This window comes from Neovison vison, chromosome 7, assembly GCF_020171115.1.
Source record: "Neovison vison isolate M4711 chromosome 7, ASM_NN_V1, whole genome shotgun sequence".
Classification (NCBI taxonomy): Eukaryota; Metazoa; Chordata; class Mammalia; order Carnivora; family Mustelidae; genus Neogale; species Neogale vison.
This window is the reverse complement of record NC_058097.1, coordinates 133,849,251-133,867,322: the sequence shown is the minus strand read 5'-3', so window position 1 is coordinate 133,867,322 and position 18,072 is coordinate 133,849,251. Positions and strand designations below refer to the sequence as shown.

Here is an 18,072-nt window from a genome sequence, read left to right as displayed (position 1 = left end):
GTTCAAGCTGAATTGGGATGGAGATGTGCCCTACATATTTACTTCATACAATTACTAAGATTTTTTCTCATATCAAGGAGAAATGCTTATACAAGAAATTTCAGTTCTTAATTTAGATTTCCTCTGTTACCTACTTTTTAAAATCATCAGATATACAACAAGGCTAATCTTATACCTAGAAAATGTAGAATAATGTATTGCTTTGCTATAATTTCAAGTCTTAGGGGGAAGATTTTGAGAGATTCAGTTGAAAAAAAATTACTACTGCCATCTTAAAAACTTTAAATCATTGTTTTCTACTCAAAAAACTGTTTTCCACTCAAGTAAAGGAATATTTTATTGAGCAAACTGATTAAAGCTTGTGTTATTAATATATTTCCTTCCCAAATCCAGAATCCTGGTCTCAAAATTGCATACATTATTTTCCCCCTAAGGCTTAACTTTAAAAGAAAAATAATCTCCTCTATCTTTCTACTGAGAAACTACTATGAACTCATAGCCTTGACCTAAACTGACGCTTGTAGGATTGAAGTTAGATAGAGCAGACACTTTAATAGAATTTTAAAGAAACCTTCAATATCCTCTAGTCAAAACATTTCCATTCTAGAGATAAGGAAAACAAGGCTTAGAAAGTTCAGATGGTGTACTCAATACCAAACATAGGGATAAAGCTATTGCTTTATAGGGATTAAAGCTATTACTGAAATACCTCTATAGAGTTTTGTGCATTTATTGACATATTGTTAAACATTTAAAGGAAGTACTGGAAGAGTTTATGGAGTCCACATTTTATTTTTTAAGATTTATTTATTTGACAGAGAGAGACCACAAGTAGGCAGAGAGGGTGGCAAGGGGGTGGGGAAGCAGGCTCCCTGCTGAGCAGAGTGCTCAATGTGCGTCTCCATCCCAGGACCCTGAGATCATGACCTGAGCCGAAGGCAGAGGCTTAACCCACTGAGCCACTCAGGTGGCTCTGGAGTTCACATTTCCTGATGTCACCACAATGAAGCAGACACACTGAAACATTTTTAACAGGATCTACTTTAAAGGCAGAAGAATGAGTCAGGATAGCTCAAGAAAAGACAGATACGTATCATATTACCTTTTCATTTCCCTTTAGAATTGAGCACAATTCAAGGTATAAACTAGGCTCTTCATCCCTACTTATGAGAGATGACTACAAGAAACTTTAAATACATAATTATATTGATGTAAAGAAAATTAATGAAACAACACTTATTTCCACAAAATGGGAGCAGAGATTGGGGGAAAAATTAACTTCCCTTTTAAAAACTAACTTGATCCTAACTTGAAAATTTAATATTGCTTAATTATCCCATGCCTCAATTTCATCATCTGTAAGATGGAGTTTCTATAAAAAATCTTAAAATACATAGGTAATGTTTTTAGTCTAGTGCCTACTGTATTTCAGATCTCATTAAATTGGGTCTTTTTTCTATTCCCCCATCCCAGACATAAACATTTATACAGAGAGAACAGCAGTTTACTGTTTGGTTTTGAGGAGAGAAGGGCTCCTGAGATCTTCTAGAAAGAACGTGTTGACACACCTATAAAATATTAAACCAAAGAGAAAATAAGGTCAATAATACATTTATTTCCTTAAAAAGAAGGAAAAAAATGAGGACTTTGGAAATTACAGACTTACCAATTTTGTTTTGCTATGAGAAACCACCGAAACCTATGCCATTTAAAGGAAATGTCACAGGACCTTTGAGACAATGCCAGGACATCATTGGTTTAAAAGAAACAGTGAAGACCTTGGAGGGTTTAAAAGTAAGATCTATGAAGAAATTCCAGTTATTATTTTAATGTTCCTTGGGACTTTATCTTACTTGATCCATTTTGAGAGCTTGATATACATACAGTTCTAAGAAAGGAAATAGTTGGTGGGATGATGCCAATAAGGGAGAGAAGGCTAGAAGGCAGGGGGAGGAATAAAAGAAGGCTCAACAACACGGCTTAGCAAACTTTTAACTATAAGGAATAATGGTTATTTAAGTTGTAGTCAAAGCCAGGGAAATGAAAAAAGGGAATAAGGAGCAATTTGTTGAATATTTCCTGTCAGTCACCATGCCAAACATGAACTAACTCAATGTAACCTATTTAGGCTTTGTGCCATACTCAATAGAACATCACTACTGCAAGCAAAGACATTTGAGAAGAAATTTATATCTTTATAATAGTTTCTTCCAAAAAAAGAAGAAAGTAATGTTTTTTATTACCACCGTGTACAACTCAGAAGTAGATGTTCCCCTTCTTTTCTCAAAGTAGCTTACAAACATAGCAGCTAATCAAAAACTCTCGTCCTAAATCCCAGATCTGCTTAAACTTGCTAACCAAATCAGTCCACATAGATTTTTACTTTTCCTTCTAGGTCAATCTTTATTATACAAGCCATCTTGGCTTCCTTGTGAGATGATTTGATTAAAGCCTGGGTTCTCTCTCTCCCCCACCCATTTGCCAGCTCAATAACAGGGATTATTTCAGATTTACCTTCAAAACATATGAAAAACTCTGTTTATCTCATTTATGTGTGTTTTTGTGTTTTTGTTTTTTGTTTTTTTGATTCACTGGCTATGATGGATGTTCCAACTGTATCTCCAAAGTCTAGCACAATGTCTCATGTGAGTCAAAGAATGTTTGCCAAGTGAAGAACTTTAAGTTATCCTCTGTTCCTTATTTTTTTATTCCTATACCATAAATGAAGGAAATGATGATTCTGAAACACAGCCAGAAATGAAAATCCTTTTTCCTTGAGGAGAGTTTATGGCAGAAAGAAGTGAAGACAGGTCCCCCAGTAAATTATAAACACTTGTTTTATCAAAGAAGTACCGAAATGTGCATTGATACAATCCCTATTTACTAAACAGTGATGAGCACAATCTATATCCCATCGCCCTCTGGAAAGTTATAATAGTTCCTGAGAAGAAAGATATTCACATATCACATTTTCTTATAAACATGAAAAAAGTATAAATGAGACAGCAATTTAAGTTACTGTATTTGACTTCACACAACAGTTTGTGTTAATGTCAAATGAGCTATACACTCAACAAAGGCTACTAAATGCTCACGGGTAAAGGTGATTATAGTCTAGAGTAGTCAGGAAAGCCAAATGGGTTAGGTGATTATCACAATATGTCATGCTAAACGCTATTCTGGTGATGTTACTGAAAGCAGTTTCTTTTATATTTTGTGGCATGTTATTCAAAGCATTCTCTCCTATTACCATTGTGTTCTTATCATATGCAATTGAAACATGTTATTTAATACTGATGACTAATAATAATAATAATAAGATATTGTATGCAATCTCAATTTGTTTATTCACCATCTTGTAATTATGTGTTGGGCAGTTACAATATATGAGCCATTGTTCAAGTACTTATTTCAGAACAGTAATGAAAATAGAAATAGCCTCTAAACTCATGCAGTTCACATTCCATTGGGGAAGATATTAAACATAAAAAGTAAAGAAACACATGAGATCATTATTTCTTATGCTATGTTACGTGAAGGAAATAACTGGTTAACAAGAAAAGAGTACCTTGGAGTGGTTACTTTAGTGATACATGTGTGTGATGGCACTCTTAAAATGATTACATTTGGTTGATATATGACAAGGGGAATGGATTGGCCTGGTGAACTGCTGTGGGAAGAGATTTTTAGGTAAAGAAGGACAAACACAAAGTCCCAGATGTAGATGAAGGTTTAGTTGTCTGAGAGAAGAAAAGGAAGCTGAAGTGACCAGAGACTATTGATCCAATTGTGGAATATTACGACATAAATCTAGAGAAGTGGAAAAAATTGGATTACAATGGGGTTTTTGTACACCATGAAAAAATAGCAGATTTTATTCACAGGGCAATGCAATGCAATTATAAAATTTTGTGCACAAATGAAGCAGAGAAGTAACACAGTATGATAAATGATAGTAAAGATCATCTGGGCTGTTGAGAATGGATTCTAAAAGGACAGAGAGAAATGGGAAGCACAGTTAGGAGACAACTGATTGATTGTAAGAGACCAGAAATGAGATGACAGTGACTTGGACTAAGATGGAGCAGTGGGGATAGGCAATAGCAATGGCTTAGAACTATCAGGACTCCCCTATGGTCAACTTCATCCAATGACCATGGTTGTTAGATGTGAGAGGGGAGAATATATGTGGAGGAAACAATCAAAACTGTCCACTATAGCATAAACAAAAATATTTTCAGACAAAGGAAAGGAGTGTAACTTATTTCAAAAGACAAAATAATGACCCTTAATTGGAAGACAGAGGGATTTTGTATTAATATTAATATGTAGAAATTTATAAGTGAACTGAATTCTGACCATTCAATCAAATGGCTTGCTTCACAAGGTAGGAATGCCTATCAATGTCTTAACAGATACTAAGGTTCAATGGAATGCAGTTATAGAGACTAGACTATAATCTGGAGGGACAGTAAACAGATGGTTTTTCTTTCCTTTCCAAATCTGAGGTTCTATAAAGATGATGTGTAATAGTTTCCCATCATGAATGCAGTCGTACTGCATGTCTGAGAGTCTGGAAAGTCAAGAGAGTTGAAGTGTTTAACTAGTTGTCTAAATATTTTTCAAACACCAAATAGTATAGTTTTTGTCAATAATTTACTGATTTATGGGGTATATTTTCTATTTTTCTTCTCTCAAGCTAAGTCTACTCTGTACCTGCTATTGGTGAAATTTCTGCCACTGAATCTTGAATAACTTGTCACAAATTTTACATAGGAAGTATATGAGTAAGCTTCTTTTGATGACACATCTCATCTAAATATAGAAAATCTCTTTCCCAATAGTCAAGATTGATGATCTAGATTAGAAGACACTGAATCCATACCCTTCCACACACTTTGCTCTGTTTAATGACCTTAGACTATATAATTCCTGCCCTTTCTCTCTCTCAAGTTTATGTCAATGATTATAAGAGAGTATAGAAGTATTAGAGGAAATTCAGTACTGCAGAATCAGCTCATGATTCTTGTCTTCGAAGAAGTAAATCCTAAGAGCCATCTTAAAATAAAAGAACATTTAATTGTTTTAACATGAAATGATGCTTTCCCCTTATTCCATGCTATTCTGCCAGTGTCTGGATGTAGGCCTTACCACAAATTATAATTAACGTGTACTCAAGGATTAAAGTTGCCATTTATTTTTTTAAGTATTTGGATATCAAATCTGTAAAGTGTTAAGGGACTATTTTGCAATTTTACCAATGAGGACATCAGAGATGAAAGAAAATAATAAATCTTCCCTAGACCAAAAAGTTTTATCTACTCCATAAGGAAAATCTTTTGTTCTCAAAAGGAGACTAATGCAGAATTTGTGTAGAATTGTGTAGTCTAAATCTAAATCAAACTACAGTATTAAGCTATGAAATATGAATATTTATCAATGAAAATAAGAAAACAAAATGACTTTAAAAATTAAAAGACAGGACAATACAACAGTCACAAAATCCAGAATACTAATATATTTTTAGTAGTTACTCTTGACATACCTGACATTACTCCTATATTTTTTCTGCTTATTATGCTAGTCATGTATCCATATAATAAAGATTACATAATTTCTCAATACTAAATTAAAAGATAAATCTTTCCCTTAGTGCTTTTGACCTGCTTGATTTATTGATATTTAGATGTTTGCATCCCAGGGTAGATTTCTTAGCATTCCAGAAGTCTAGTAGGAAAGAGGGATCCTGGAACTGGCAAAGGGTAGATGTGGTATGTGGTTTAAATTTACAGAACATACACACACAATAGACAAACTTAACATATATTATTGCAATTTAGCTTAACAAACTGGAAGGGATTACGATTTTCTTCATTTGACAGATTAGGAAACTGGGGCTCAGAAATGTCAGATAATTTGTCAAAATTCAAAAGATTACTATATGGTGGATTCATGTTCATGATTCCTGACTAAAAATCTCATGCTCATCCACTATTCCATTCTGTTGCATCTTGATGTGTAATAACTAAAAGGAATGGGGTACTGTATTTAGAAAGGAATAGAATGAAGCACCCAACTTCTTGTATCTCAAATACTCAAGTCTTTCTTCAGATCTTACAGCCTATGCTTTTGCACAGTAATGAAGTAGACTGGGCCATGCCTGATGATTTCTATACTGTTTTGGCTTGTTTGTCCTTTTTCTCATATTCTGTCATTTGGACTTTTCCTTCAGTGGCTTTTATCTTTGAAAGAAAGAGTAAGCATATTCTCTGCATTCTCAAATGACCCAGATTCATATTCCTGGGGAATTTGGAGTTTCCCAAAAGGAACCATTTGATAGAAATTTGGCCCTTTTAAAACACCTCTTTCATGTTTACTAATCAGCTATAGCCAGGGCTATGCTAAGTGATAACCACATGCTAGAATACAAAAAAGGAAAAAAAAAAAAAAAAAAGTAAAGAGGTGAGTGGGAGGGAAGAAGAGAAGGAGGGAGGGACTGAGGTTGTTTTTTTGTTGGTAAGACAGAAGTCTCTATGCATGAGTCAAAGCCAAATGAAATATTTGACTTTGGAAATAGTCAAATTTAAAAATAGAAGGGAAATAAATGTTTAAAAGTAAACTCTACAACCCTTTGTATACTTTTCAAGAAAATATTTGTATTAAATAATTATAAATATATAATTTCATAAATCATTATATTTAGATAAAATTTCATAAATCATTATATTTAGATAAATCCTTTTTTCTTAAAGTGCTTTTAGGATTTCTAAAGGAAAACTCCCTTTGAAGCATCTTTCACAAAAGGCCTTCATTTTCAATTTTATTACATTTTAGCTTTTCTCACTTTCTGATTTATTTCTGCATTCACAATTGTTGCTTTCTACACCGTATCATTTAAAGCTGAAGGTCCCTCTAGGGAATTATCTTCATGGACTACAAAAGAGCTTAAGTATTATGTAAATTATGTTTCTATCAGTATTGAATAGCCCAAAAAAACACGTTTTAGAATTCCTGAACTTTTGAGAATTATGTCTGACTTTAACAAGAGAAAAATTGTTCAACAAAAAGCAGTTGTTTAAATCAATATAGTGTACCATATATGCAAGGTCAAAAACAAAAACTTGTCCCCCCAAAATAATGAAAACAAAATATCATATGAACAGATGGAAAAAAAAGGTATTATTTGCCATTAAATATTTTATGCCATGGACAATGGAGAGCCATAGAAGCTTGTTGAGAAAAGGGTTTACACTGTAATTTCTGTTATTTAAGGAATAGTTAGAAGGAAGTTGTAGCAAGATGAGAACTCAGGGAGAAGTGGAAAAATCAGTCAGGATTTTGACATAATAAAGACAAAGAACTCAACCAGGGAGCCTGCTTCCCTCTCTCTCTCTGCCTGCCTCTCTGTCTACTTGTGATCTCTGTCTGTCAAATAAACAATTAAAATCTCAACCAGGTTAAAAAACATACATGCAGCCTCAGTTTGCTTCGCTTCTTGAATCAATAATTGCATATCTTTCACCAAATTTGGAAAATGTTCTACTATTGTTTTTTTTCAATTATTTTTTAAACCCTTTCTGTCTTTTCTCCTATTCTGGGCTGCCAATTACACACATATTAGACCTTTGATTAGATATTGTCAAATAGGTTCTGAGTCTAAATTTCTTTCTTTTTAAAACTTTTTTTTTCCTTTCCTCTCTGTTTCTGGTTCAAATTAAATGATTCATATTTATCTGTCCTCAAACTCACTCATTTTTCCTTTGTCATACTTATTATGGTATTAGTCTCATCCATTAAAAATTTTATTATAGATACTGTACTTTTTCATTGCAGAATTTTCATTTCATTTTTGATAATTTCTATTGATTTGACACAATTTTCTATTTTTTTCCATACAATGAGAGCACATTTCCCCTTATAATATTGAGCATGATTATTTTAGCTGCTTTAAAATATTTGTTGCTAATTCCAGCATCCAGGTCACCTCAGGGTCATATTTTCTTTCTTCTTCAGATGCATAATAATTTGGATTAAACCTGTACAATGTGAAAGTTCCACAGTGGAATTCTGGATTCTGTTATATTCTACCAGTATGACCTTTTGTTGTTTGGCAAGTAATCAAGTTTTTTAAACTCAAATTACAAGCTCTTTCTTGGATATCTGCTCAATTCTTCATTCATTATTTTTATTCTTATCTAGGCTGCAATTCGCTGTTGTATGCATACATAATTCCTGGCAATCCTAAAATTCATACAATCTGTCCAAACTCTAGCATGAACGTTAGAGTGGCTCTCCCTACTGGGACTTCTGAACTCTCACTTTCTAACCATTTTGGATGGTCCAACTTCTGTTTCTTGGGTCTTCAGTCCTAAAAGACTATGGTTTTTCCATGGAAAGTTAGAGCCCTGTGCAGTTCTGACTATGGTTTGCCCTAAGAATAAGAACCAGGAAAAACAGGAAATATCCCTTGCCTCATTCTTCTAAGTCAAGTCCCCTTTGAATATGCCTGCTTGAATTCACTCTGCATGGCTTCAGAAAATACTCTGGTTTTTTTGTTTGTTTGTTTTTTGTTTTTAGGGTTTTTTTGTTTGTTTGTTTGTTTTTTGGTTTTTGTTTTTTTGCATTTCTCCAGGGAAAGTGTGAGATTTTTGCAATTTTACTTGTTCCTCTCATTGATCTATAGTGATTTTAGCACATATGTGGACGTTAGGACTTAGGTGACTGCCATTACCTCAAGCTGCTGGAATTCCTCCAACAAATGTTTGTTTTCCCACCAAGAGCACCAGATTGCAGCCAAACTTATCTGTGTGTTCGCTGCTTGGCTAGCAAAACCATGCTGACATTAAGTATCCCCTATACTGCATAAACAATCAGAAAGAACCTGATTCCTTTGGAAGTAACAAAGAGGTAATGTAAATGATGTGGCTTTTGCTCTTTAACATTCTCGGGCTGGAAAACTGACTCTAGTGCTCAGGGGCTATGCTTTCTGAGTTATACAAACTTTCTACATCTTATTTCTCACAATTATAAAATAGGAACAACTGTACTTTTCTGATAAAAATATAGAACACATGCGCAACAGTACTGACTATATACTCCTTATTTATATACATAATGAAATAACTTCTGTGAAATGAGGTCAATGCACATGTCCCCTGTTAAGTCAAAACCAGGCTTAGGAGCCTTATCTCCTGATCCCATACCTGATACTCTGCAAAGTTTCTTTTTTTGTTGTTTTGTTTTTGTTTTTGATTATTAGATAGTTATTGAATTCTGGAAAGAGCTTACACTGAATTTTAAGTGTTTTATATATGATTATTATTTGTAAATTTAAGAATTTCTGTGACTCCCAATGGCAATATTAGTAAAGTCAAGTCAAATCATGCCTCAGGAATACTAATTAAAACTCAATAAATATGAAGTGTCTGGAACATTATTGGTACATAACAATGTTGGTTTACCTTCTTGAATTTTTGTGTAAGTCTTTATAAATGTTTGCAAAGTATTTTTCATTGCCCTGTCCCTAACAGAATACTTATATCAATTGTGTTGTGATTCCTATCACCTGAGTCTCTGACGAAGGCTATATCCTGTGTCCTATTCTATTTGTCGTTAAGGCCGAAATATTTTCCAGTCCTGTGAGTGACAGACTTCTGCAGCAAAGAGGTGACAAACACCCCAGAATTTTTTCTCAACCATACATTCTCCTCTCTTTCTGCCACATAATGCATGTAATTGTGCTGTTACGATGAACTCAGATTTTACCCCTTAACCCTGCTTAAAACCAGCATATACAAATACACCCTCCTTCTGCAAGACTGACGCCTATTAAGAGCAGAGACCAGAATGGCTGAGGCAGACCGCGTTTCATGTTTCGTAAACAGTAGATAGGTATAGCTTTCTAAAGATTCCAATGTATTCCCAAAGGCAAACTTATTCTAGGTAAAAGTTCTGTTTTCTTAACTTGCTCACAAGTTTTCTCATTTGTTGCCACCATCTAAAAAACAATTTACATTGAGGTCAGGCCGATACTATAAGACAAGTCACAACACTGCCTGAGATTTTCATTTCAGGCTGCCTCTCTGATTTAAACTCTATGAGCTAGAGTTGGAGCCTCAGGTATAACCTACAGTTTTTGTGTATGTGTGTGTATTTGTTTTGTTTTGTTTTGTTTTTTAATCTGAGAATGCCCTTTAAAAAAAAATACAAAGACTTTCCATTTCTTTTCCTTGTTTTAAATCAATTGTAGATAACATTCCTCCACAAGCAAAAAACCTTCACATTTAAAATATAAATTTAAAAAGAATAGTTTTCTGTATTTTATTGAATTTAAATTTTCAATATAAGAACGTTTCATTCCCAGACAGAGTTGGGCCACTTTTAAGCACTGTTATAACATGAATTTGAATATGCCAGAGATTAGATCGATCAAGCTTACTGATGATGGTAGTGGTGATGATATTAGTAGAGATAGTGCAGGATGACTTTTCTAATATGAGAGAAAATAAAAATAAAATAAAGAGAAAATAAAAATCAGATTTTACCAAGGGACCACATATCAGATATACATACAGATGGTATATAAAATAAAATAATTTACTTGAATAATACAGATAAAGTCTAAAGATAGAATAGATAATTTCATAAGGTAGAGAGCATGCAAAGAAATGGAGAAAGCAGGATTGTGTAATTAGATGTCTTTGTGTTCAAAAGGAACCCTAGCCATACATTGCTTTTTACACACCTAAGTAAGAAGATGTGCCTCTTTTAGAGTCATTTGACTAATGGTACAAGATAACAATATTTATCTTGAACTGTTATTTTGAAATGTGATCGTTTACATGAAGGTGTCTGGCACAATATCTGACAACAGAGATTAAGTAACATTTGTTAGTTCTGTTCCCAATACGTGTAGTTTGAGAAAACTGTATGAGGAAGACAGCACATGAACTAAACTTTGTATGGTAAGTAGGATTTGCAGTGTAAAAATAGGGAAAAGTGCTATAAGCCAGCAGAAACAAGATAGTCAAAGCTATAAAAAGGGTGAGGAACTGAACACTTGTGCAGTTTTAATAAGAAGGTTTGTGGTTAAGTATTAAATCTGTAAGGGTACAAAGGGGTACAGTTATTTATAACCTTGACAGTGAGGCTAAGGATTATAAAACATGTTGTTGTGGTAGATTTTAAATGGGAGTGCACAGATCTTTTTCTTTTATTTTTAGCTTGGAGAGTTAATGACATAAGTAGTGTCTCTGAAAGTTTTTCCTAACAATAAGGCATGCAGCATTATAGTAGAGATTTGGGGAAGAAAAAATATTCAAGAGAGACCAATTACAAAGCAACTATAGTCATCAATAATAAAAGAAATAAGAGTAAATTAGGTAAACGGCAGTAACAGTAGGTGTGAAATGAGCAAGACACAGAGTAGGTATAAAATGGACTAATGTTGGTAATGGATTATATGTCTGTTAGAAGGTGAGGAAGTCAGAGGAAAGATGCTGAGAACTTGGAAAACAGGGAAAACTGAATTATTAATCAAAGCAAAACTGGGGAGACATGCATCAGATATTAATAATGGCACAGAAGTTCATAGTTTTCAAGAAGCTTGAAATGTATCTAATTGTAAAATATATCACATAAAAGGAGTAAGTGTATTCCAGTTTGTATGCACACACACACACACGTGCACACACACACACACACACACACACACACACTCACTCTGGCTTTCAAGTAATATATCTGCCCGTGGCAGATGGCAGATTCATATTCTTGATGAGGAAAAACTAGAAAATCCAGATTATTTATATATTATATATATTACAGGTAATTTATGTACACATCATTAGTATATAAAATTTATATATTAAACACAAACATATGTATGTGTTACCACTGTGGGCACTGAAGTCAAAAGATATTTTGATGTGATAATAAAAGTAAAGAGAGGGGCACCCGGGTGGCTCAGTGGGTTAAGCCTCTGACTTCGGCTCAGGTCATGATCTCAGGGTCCTGGGATTGAGCCCCAGGTTGGGCTCTCTGCTCAGCGGGGAGCCTGTTTCCCCCCTCTCTCTGCCTGCCTCTCTGCCTATTTGTGATCTCTCTCTCTGTAAAAAAAAAAAAAAAAAAAAAAAAAAAAAAAAAAAAAAAAGTAAAGAGAGAAAGTTGGAAATTTAAAGGGTAGAACTGCTGTTGAAAGGAGAAAGGTGAAGAACTATCCCTGACATAATCCTTGTTCTCCTCCTATGACAAATGCCAAATGCTCAAGCTACACAGAGAAGGGGACTACAAAGTCAAGCGCAAAGGCTCGAAAAAGAAGATGGAACTACTGATGGGTCTACTCTGCTAAAGAAAAAGGCATTAGCATTTACAGCCCAACACAGAGAGGGACCCGCTGAATCACAAAGTTCTTCAGAGCCCTGTCACGTTATCCTGAACTGCTGGGCAAACTGGAAGTATAAGAATATTGCCAAAACTGCACCCCAGTCTGAATTTATCTCAATCCCCAACTACATTAGGGAATTCTTTTTTTTTTTTTTTTTTAAGATTTTATTTATTTATTTGACAGAGAGAGAGAGATCACAAGTAGGCAGAGAGGCAGGCAGAGAGAGAGAGAGAGGAGGAAGCAGGCTCCCTCCAGAGCAGACAGCCCCATGCGGGGCTCCATCCCAGGACCCTGAGATCATGACCTGAGCCGAAGGCAGAGGCTTAACCCACTGAGACACCCAGGCACACCGACATTAGGGAATTCTATGAGGAAAACAGTGAAATACTTCTGATCTTTCTTCTTGGCCTAGTAAGAGGCTTATCAATTTTATTATTATTTTTTAATTAGCAATAATCGCGCCTCGGATAAACCTCATTGGCTATGATACTGCCACTGCGCAAAGCTATTATTATTTTTTAAAGAGCAAGTTTTTTTAGTGATTTCATCCATTGATTTCTAGTTTTCAATTTCATTGGTTTCTGCTTTAATTTTTATAATCTTCTCATTTGCTTCATTTGGATTTAATTTGTTGTTCTTCTTTTCGTTTCCTAAGGTGGATGTTTCAATGATTGATTTCTGTTTTTATTTTTTAATACACAAATTCAATTCTATATATTTCCCTCAAAGCTCTGCTTTCATGCATCTCACAAATTTTGGCAAATTATATTTTAATTTTCATTTAGTCAAAGTATCTTTTAAGTTCTCCATGAGTGCTTTCTCATGCATACATGCTCACACATTCTCTCTTGACATATACATATATTTGACTGTACTGTTGTTACTACTTTAAAGAAACTCATCTGTTAGTTCAATTATGAACAAGAAAAATAAAAGTTTCAATTTTACCATCACTTACACATTCTGTATTACCTTTGTTTATTTTTGTAGATTTATTCATATTTCCTCATACAGTGGCTCTGAACTGTGAATTTAGCAGTGCTTCTCCAAGATCCCCACACCTCTAGCCACAGAGGATGGGGACAGTGGATTGGAGTTAGTTAGGCATTTCCTTTCTCCCACATGGAAGGCTACATGGCGTTGGAGGTGGATATAGCTCTTCCTCCATGTGGAGGTATAGAGCCAGCTGGAGTAGGGTATTTTCCTCCCTCCATGTCAATTTGACTCTTAACAAAACCCCATGGGTTAGGTTCTGGGTAAGAAGTTTCTCCTGAGGCAAGATCTCCATAAGAATAGAATGTTCCAGCATATTTCAAAATGTTTCCTTTTCCTCTGCCACTAATGAAGGCAGGAGGGGGTTTTTCTTACATTCACTATGAGAACCTGTGAACAGAGTTCCAAGAGATAAACTCACAGAGGTGTGGGAGCAACCTGATTATTGGATCCTCCTGAGGTTGTATCTCTCATAGTTGTCCACTCTAAATGTCCAGTAATTTGTCAATTATAATTCAGGCTTCCCTATCCCAGCACTGTTTTCTGCTCATGGGTTTCTGCTTGGTAAGTTGTGATTCTCTGTATTTGCCTGTTAATCACTCTAGTTTGCAGGGAAGGAATGGAGGAGTGGTGTGTCCACTGACCTCACTTCTCTTACAATCTAAAAAGAGTTGCTGATTTTTCCATTTGTTCAGCTTTTTAATTATTGTTAAGATGGAGTGACAACTTCCAAGCTTTTTACATGCTGGATTGGAAACTAGAAGTCTTTTGTTTCTGTTTGTAAATTCAACTCTGATCTTTTTTTCCATTTGTATTCCAATATTTGCTAACTTATTTTTTTTGTCTTTTTGTTTTTCCCATTCTTGTTTGGCAAAGTTCTTTTGAACAATCATGTCTACATAGTTATAGATAAATGTAAGACTTTCAAATTAACATACCAAATACACAAACATCAAAGTTTAAAAGTGCATGGTACAAAACGAAAAAGCATATCATAAAGTAATAAGACAGAATTAGGGCCAAAGAAATATATATTATTGTTATATGTAACATAATGTAATGTATAATGTAATATAATATATATTACATGTTATGTTATATATCATATATAGATATATATAAAAGCATCAATAAATAAAGCAAAACCCACATAGGTCCAAGAGAAATAAACTACAACAAATGGATTGTAGCAGTATGTTTTAAGTCACTTCTCTCTGTTCACAAAACATCAAAGTATAAGGCTTACCTAATCTGATTGATAAGGCAGATCTAATTAACATGTATCACTCTCTAAAAGCACAAACATATCAGCTTATTGTAAGTAACCATATTATGCTATAAAACTGACCACATATCAGACTTCAAAAGATCTCATTAAATTCCAAAAATAAAAAGTAGTCACACTCTATTTTTATTAGAGGTACATTTTAAAAATTAATAAAAACAAGAAGTCTAAAAGCATAATATTTTTCAAAGTCTTTAAAACAAAGTAGGGTAAAAAAAAAAAACCTCTACAAATTATATAGAATATAACAAGAATAAAATCACTGTATATTAACAACAAAGGGACATAGCAGAGTACAAGGATGATTCATTGTCTCAAATGTCAACTATGAGCCAGGAGAATCAAAAGAAATTATTTCCAATGCATTAAACTGGAAAGAACAACAAAATAAAGACAAAGAAAAAAGAAATTAGTATATATAAAAGTGGTAATCAACATTTCTATTTCCCTTCTCTGGATTTTATTATTTATTTATTTTTATTTTGATAGCATTGACACATGATGTTACTTTGGTTTCAGGTGTACAACATAGTAATTCAACAACTTTATACATTACGCTTTGTTCACCACAAGCACAATGACTATCTGTCACCAGACATCGTTATTACAACACTGTTCACTATATATCCTATGCTGTCCCTTTTATCTCTGTGGCTTATTTATTCCCTAACTAGAAGTCTATACCTTCCTCTGCCCTTCCCCATTCTACCTGTCACCCAATCCCTCCCCTTCAGCAACTACATTTATTCTCTGTATTTGAGTCTGTTTTTGCCTTTTTGTATGTCATTTTGTTTTGTTTTTTAAATTCCACATGTAAGTGAAATCATATGGTATTTGTCTTTCTCTAACTTGTTTTATTGAACATAACACCTTCTAGTTCCATCCATGCTGTCACTCCATACTTTTTAAATACATAAAAATATGACATAAAGAAATCCAAGTGTTTAAAGGAAAGAATAAATAAATGAACCATTAGCCTACCATCCATTAAAAAACAAAATGATGAAATTACAAATACTCAAAATAGAAAAAAATGAGGGGAAATAACTAGAGGAATGTAAGTATAAAGGCCTGTAACCTCATGAAATAACAATGTTTAAAACATTATTATTTTTTATTAATTACTGGAGGGTGTAGAGTTGTGTTAGTCAAATTACAATTAAAAACAGTAATACAAAGAGCCTTGCAAAGCACAGAAACTACTATTTTTCAGTAGTTATCAAAACTGGTAAACTTAAGCTTTGGATTTAATAGCCTTGGGAGATATGGATCAGTATGGTAAAAGCCTGGCCCTATTCAAAATGAAAAATCAAGTAAGAAAGTCTTTCTGCGTAAACTAGAACAAAAGGCTGAACACCCACAGGAAAAGGTGAAACAGAGACAGTAAGGAAATTTACCTTGGTGTCAAGTGTTGAAAGGATCCTGTTTTAAAATATTTATTTTGTTTTGGTCTTGTGTTATCACAGATTTGTTTTTGTTTATTATTTTTTTCACATGTTTCTAATTCTTGAACCTGTATATTGGTGCCTTTCATCACTTGAAAATTCCCAGCCATTATCTCTTTAAGTATTCCAAGACTTGGCTTGTAGTAATAACTTAGTAAGGATGGAATATTTTTGTCTATTTTAATAGATTAGCAAAAAGTATAAAGCTCTTTTATAAAAGAGTTTATAAAAATTCTTAATAAGCTAGGGGAAGAAAGAAATGTATTTAGCCTGATTAAGAATATCTACCACAAACCTACTTAAAATATAACATTTATTGAACAAATGCTAAAAACTTTTTATTTATGATCAGGAAAAACACAAGGATGCTCACTATCAATATTTTTCAATATTGTTCTAGAATACCTAATTTGTGTGCTGAAGCAACTAAAAAGGTTATAGAGATCAGAAATGAACAGCTATAATTATCTGAAAGTTGCATAATTTTGTAGAGGTAATACAAGAGAGTCAACATGAAGTTACAAGAAGAGTTAACAGTAGGTGCTAGATTTAGAAAAACAAAATTCATAGACTATTTGTAACTCTACAGACTAGCAATAAAAAATTAAAACCACAATATAAATGATTTATATATTTTACATAAGTACAAAATTTCTAATACACAGTAATCTAGCAATTGTTATGCAAAATCTCTTTAACAGAAAAAAAAAGAACAAAAGACATAAGCAAGCTTTATATAGAGACAAGTAGGCTCTGAGGCACACACATCTACATCTAGTGTTAAAACTTTCCCTCTGATTTCAGATAACCTTCCTTCTACCACTTCACAATAACTCACAATCTGTGATAGTTCTGAGGCCCACTTCCACAAGTAAACTTCAAGGGCTTTTCAAGGTACACTGGCATATTTATTGTAGTATATATGTATTTTTTTAACCACCTAACATATGCAAAACCATGCTACTGTTTATTTCCTATATTTTTTTATGTGTTATTGATGATGTTTTTTAGTTTTTCCCTAACCCCATTTTTCCCAAGTCCCTTTGGTTTTTATTGGGCAATTTTTCACAGAAGACAGATTTGTAATAAATAAATAAATATGTTGCTTTATAGCTTAAATGACTATATAGGAAATATTTTAATTCTCACCAAATGTTTCTATATATTCAATGTAATTCTAATTAAAATATCAACAGGATTTGTGTTCACATGTAAGGATGGTGTGTGTGTGTATGTGTGTCAACTGGCAAGCTATTATAGATTTATGTGGAAAGGTTGAGTCAGGACCATGTTGAAAAATAAAAACAAGTAAAAATGTCACTCTAGCATCCAGAGTTATTATAAATCTACAGTGGTTAAAAAAGATATTTTCCAGTGATAGACAAAAAGCCCAATATATCAGAATATAGGACCAACAAATAAACCACACATATATGGATATCTGGCACATGAAAAATGTGCCTTTTTAGATCAATGAGAAAGAATAGGATCTTCAGTAAGTGATGCTGGAAAATTAAGTATCCATTTGGTATAAAAATGAAATTAAACCTCCACCTTGCATTAAATACAAAATCTATTCCTGGATGATTTAAGTTTGAAAGGTTAAGGGTAAGTTTTTTAAGCTTTTTAGGATAATACAGTAAAATATCTTTATAGTCTCAGATACAGAATATGTTTCTAAACAAAATGTAGGAAGTACTAACCATATTCTAAAGCAGTTCATTTAAGTACGCTTAAATTAAGAACTTCTCATCAAAATAACACTATAAAGATAGTGGGAGGGTATATAGTAAGAAGGATCTGGAATGCATATAAGCAACAAAAAAATACTGGTCTCTGGCATAAATGAAGAACTCCTTTATATCAATAATATAGAGAGACCTCATTAGAAAAACATGAGAAGCTTTCGAGCAGATATTTCACCAAAAGTAACATCCATATAGCCAAAAAATATTAATGGGAAC

General features: G+C 33.5%; 1 non-coding gene across 1 annotated transcript; it reads right to left on the bottom strand.

Moving 5' to 3' along the window:
• Positions 1 to 12,747: 12,747 nt before the first annotated feature.
• Positions 12,748 to 12,892, bottom strand: LOC122914694. The gene has a single exon (XR_006385819.1). It is a non-coding gene; the product is annotated as a U4 spliceosomal RNA (small nuclear RNA).
• Positions 12,893 to 18,072: the final 5,180 nt, after the last annotated feature.